This window comes from Triticum aestivum, chromosome 2D (genome assembly GCF_018294505.1).
Source record: "Triticum aestivum cultivar Chinese Spring chromosome 2D, IWGSC CS RefSeq v2.1, whole genome shotgun sequence".
Taxonomy (NCBI): Eukaryota; Viridiplantae; Streptophyta; class Magnoliopsida; order Poales; family Poaceae; genus Triticum; species Triticum aestivum.
The window spans coordinates 420,294,558-420,299,799 of NC_057799.1; positions in this window are offsets into that span (position 1 = coordinate 420,294,558).

Sequence of the window (5,242 nt, forward strand, 5' to 3'; positions counted from 1 at the left end):
CGCAACATCAGTGGATCAGCAAGCTCTTCGGCTTCGACTTCTCCGTCGAGTATCGCCCGAGTCGTCTTAATACCGTGGCCGACGCCTTGTCTCGCCGCGACGCCGACCTCGACGCCACCATCGGCGACTCCGCGGGGGCAGTGTTGTGCATCCGCTCTGAGCCGACCTTCGGCCTCTTCACCGACATTCGCCGAGCCACGGCGACCGCGGCCGACGCCCTTCTTCTCCAGCAGCAGCTGGCGGCGGGCGAGCTGGAGGAGCCGTGGCGCTTCACCGACGGCCTGCTCCTCCATGGGCGCCGGGTCTTCGTGCCGGCGCATGATGATCTCCGTCACCAGGTGCTGCTACTGGCCCACTCGGCGAGCCATGAGGGTGTGCAAAAAACTCTCCATCGTCTCCGCGCCGACTTCTACATCCCTGGGGATCGGGCCCTGGTCCGTGACTGGGTTCGGTCTTGTGTGACATGCCAGCGCAACAAGACGGAGACGCTACGGCCGGCTGGTCTGCTCCAGCCTTTGGAGGTTCCGTCTCAGGTCTGGGCGGATATCTCCATGGACTTCATTGAGGGCCTCTCCAAGGTGGGCGGCAAGTCGGTCATTCTCACGGTGGTCGACCGCTTCTCCAAGTATGCTCATTTCATTGCGCTCGGTCATCCCTACACTGCTGCCTCCGTGGCCCGCGCCTTCTTCGACGGTATCGTTCATCTACACGGGTTTCCCTCTTAGATCGTCAGCGATCGAGACCCAGTGTTCACCGGACATGTCTGGCGCGATCTCTTCCGTTTGGCAGGCGTCAAGCTCCGCCTGAGCACAGCATTCCATCCTCAGACAGACGGTCAGTCCGAGGTTGTCAACAAGGTGATTGCCATGTATTTGCGTTGTGTCACAGGTGATCGTCCTCGCGCTTGGGTGGACTGGCTCTCCTTGGCGGAGTACTGCTACAACACCTCCTACCACTGCCCTGCGCGCCACTCCTTTTGAGGTGGTCTATGGCCGGCCGCCACCGCCCATCATCCCGGTGGATCCGTCAACGGCTCGGACGAAGGTGGCCGGTGAGCTTCTGCTGCGCCGTGACGACATGTTGGCCGAAGTTCGCCAACGCCTCCTTCAGGCCCAGCAGCTGGCCAAACACTACCACGACGACCACCATCGCAAGGTGGAGTACGCGGTGGGTGATTGGGTGTGGCTGCGTCTTCTTCACCGCTCTACGCAGTCACTGGACCCGCGCGCGAAGCGCAAGTTGGGCCCTCGTTACGCGGGGCCCTTTGCTGTCTTGGAGCGCATCGGGAAGGTGGCTTACCGCCTTCACTTCCTGCCGGAGCCCGCATCCACGACGTCTTCCATGTGGGGCTGCTGAAGCCTTACCGTGGGGAGCCACCTGCGGCCCCTCCCGCGCTCCCTCCAACCCTCGACGGGCGCATTCTTCCGGGACCGGAGAAGGTGTTGCAGGCCCAGCTCCGTCGCGGCGTGTGGTACGTGCTGATTCAGTGGACTGGACTTCCGGCGGAGGAGGCCACTTGGGAGCAACGTGACAAGTTCTGCCAACACTATCCAGACTTTCAGCTCAAGGACGAGCTGTTTGCGCAGGCGGGGAGAGATGTTATGACCGGGCAGACTTATGCCCGTAGGAGGCCCACCGGGCAAGTTCAGTTAGGGGCTTGGCCCACAAGTTATCTTATTTTCAGCATCGTGGTTATATATACTAGCTGTAAGACCATTTTTGAGATTAAGCAATAAGAAGAATTCTATTGCCCGGCTCCCAGAGGAGCCGGACCCTAAACCCTAGCCGCCCTCTCTCTCAGCCGCCGCCTCCCTCCCTCAAGCTCGCGACGGCGCCCGCGCGCCGGAAGCCGCGCCCTCGCCCCCAACAACCTCCGGTCTTCCCCTACAACCTCAGGAGCCGGTTCGATAGGACCCCAGGTTCTACCACATGTTAATTTGAGCAAACTGTACAAGCACTAAGGTCTACTACAAAGTACCGATACATAACAATTAAAAATGATCTGTAACAACAACAACAACAAAGCCTTGTCCCAAACAAGTTGGGGTAGGCTAGAGGTGAAACCCATAAGATCTTGCGACCAACTCATGGCTCGGGCACATGGATAGCAAGCTTCCACGCACACCTGTCCATAGCTAGTTCTTTGGTGATAACTAAAAATGATCTGTAAACAAATATAAATATATACAGAAATCGATGTCATTTTCTCATGAATATAAAGTGCCTTGGGCAACTTGTGATTTTCTTGTTGTGATCTGCATGCAGATAAAAGCAGCTCTAAACCAATTAAATTTATTATATCCTGGATTCAAATATTTCTATAGATGAATTTCAGCAAATGTTAAGAAAAAAGTGAAAAACATGTGAATCTGAGCAATAGGCAAACAGTAACTCAAAAAGAAAGTTAGGACGCATTATCTAATTACATAGTAAGAATGAGTGAAATATATGTCATTTTCTCATGAATAATAGGAAGAGCATGTATTGTACAACTTACGATTTTCTTGCAAATTATGCAGTTGCTGTCTCTAGCTTGCCGCCTCCACTTGCAGAAACTAGCACAAAAGGAAATAAATAATTTAGATCAAAAGCGTACTTGAAGTGAAGTAACCGGTACTGCTATTGTTGGTGATAGCTGATAAGCTGCAAACGAGATGATGTTCAAAGGGAAAGTGAAACTCGTCGCAATGCAGTATAGAGTGTATTTCGAAAGGGAATATTAAATATATTAGTACCCAATCTGAATGTGCTTTACGTAGTTGCGTCACTACCAGATATCATGTTGAACAAGGAGAGAAAATGATGGGGAGAATAGTGAAAGTGGCAAAGGTTTTGTGTGAGCAGAGGGACTTGGTCTCTAACAGATTTGTAGATTTAGCCAGTATTTCTAGGGCCAACAGCTATCCGTATACATCCAATGCTATATAACAGTATAGAGCACAATTTCATTAAGTCAAAAGTTATATTAAGCACAGGGAAATCAAAACACCAAAATTCTTAACTGACAAGGAGAGATGGTGGGAAGAGTTAAAAACTACTTGATGTTCAAACTTCACCTCATCGTACCAATACTACAAGCAACAATCTCTTTCTTAGTCCATTCAACAAACGATAGGACAGAAATAACATCTAACAGCATTCTGATTCTGTTGGTGCTCTTCACAACAGACAAAGGTGTCCAGCCCCAGGTTAATACCACTGATAACACAAATATTTCCTGGACATCATTATGAGTTATCAAATCCTGAAGAAATTTACATCCATAAACTGTTATAACAGCTTAGCCAACTCAAATATACTCCTGAAAAGAGAGCACGTTCAATAAGAAGACGGTCGTTCAGGGCGTGACTCATATCCCAGTCATATTTGAATTCGAGCTAGGAGCCCTACATTAATAAGGAGTTCTACTTGCTGCGGAAGGAGGACAAGCAAGGAACCATATAAAACCACCAGGTAGCAACCAGACCCAAGGACAGAGCAAGGAAGAAACAATTGTCAGGGCTTGAGAGAATAAGAGGTTATGTTCTTTAGGATTAGATTCTTGTGTGGGGCTGGGGCAAGAATCAGTTAGTTTTAAAAGGTTTGAGAGGGACAGTCCTTGTATTCTTTTGTGGCTGTGCTTTGAGAATGTGCAGTTAGCTTTGCCAAAGCTTTTCTCTCTTGTGTGATTGTTCACCATATAGTTTTATACTACAACATGATGCTTGACACATTGCGGATTTTTACACTCTACATAGCTAAAAGAGATCTAATTAAGCACTAAAAGACATGTTTTTGGGAAGCTACCCTAACTACTGTTGCTAAAAACATTTGCTCACATGCTTGATGGCCAAGTATAACTCCGCCTATGTTGTCTCAACATAGCCGGTCCCAAGCCCGGGTAAAGGAGGAGGGTTGTGATAGGCTTGGCGAGCCAACGTAAAAACTCAGCCACTCTTATGGAGATGAAACCCAAAAGATTTTCGTTGGGGCGTAACCCTCTCAGCGACGCGCCACATCGGAACCCGGGTGTGGTGGAAAATGGGCAAGGGCCGGGCCGTCACCCCCCAAGTGGCGCGCCGTATCTAGATCCGGATACGGTGGCAAGTGAGCGAGGATCGGGTCGTCGCATCCTTAGTGGCGCTACATCGGCGCCCGGATGTAGTGGAAAATGAGCAAGGGTCTTCGCATTTGACTCGACGAGTGCGAAGGGTAAGGAAGCTAGCCGAGCCTAGGAGGATTCGCTTAGGTAGCTGGAACGTAGGGTCTCTGACAGGGAAGCTTCGGGAGCTAGTTGATGCAGCGGTGAGGAGAGGTGTTGATATCCTTTGCGTCCAAGAAACCAAATGGAGAGGACAGAAGGCGAAGGAGGTGGAGGATACCGGCTTCAAGCTGTGGTACACGGGGACGGCTGCAAACAGAAATGGCGTAGGCATCTTGATCAACAAGAGCCTCAAGTATGGAGTGGTAGACGTCAAGAGACGTGGGGACCGGATTATCCTGGTCAAGCTGGTAGTTGAGGACTTGGTTCTCAATGTTATCAGCGCGTATGCCCCGCAAGTAGGCCACAATGAGAACACCAAGAGGGAGTTCTGGGAAGGCCTGGAAGACATGGTTAGGAGTGTACCGATTGGTGAGAAGCTCTTCATAGGAGGAGACCTCAATGGCCACGTGGGTACATTTAACACAGGTTTTGAAGGGGCGCATGGGGGCTTTGGCTATGGCATCAGGAATCAAGAAGGAGAAGATGTCTTAAGCTTTGCTCTAGCCTACAACATGATTGTAGCTAACACCCTCTTTAGAAAGAGAGAATCACATCTGGTGACTTTTAGTAGTGGCCAACACTCTAGCCAGATTGATTTCATCCTCTCGAGAAGAGAAGATAGGCATGCGTGCCTAGACTGTAAGGTGATTCCTGGAGAGAGTGTTGTACCCCAACATAAGCTGGTGGTTGCTGACTTCCGCTTTCGGATTCGTGTCCAGCGGGACAAGCGTGCCAAAGTCGCTAGAACGAAGTGGTGGAAGCTCAAGGGGGTGGTAGCTCAGGTGTTCAAGGAGAGGGTTATTAAGGAGGGCCCTTGGGAGGAAGGAGGGGATGCGGACAATGTGTGGATGAAGATGGCGACTTGCATTCGTAAGGTGGCCTCGGAGGAGTTTGGAGTGTCCAGGGGAAGGAGAAGCGAAGATAAGGATACCTGGTGGTGGAATGATGATGTCCAGAAGGCGATTAAAGAGAAGAAAGATTGCTTCAGACGCCTATACC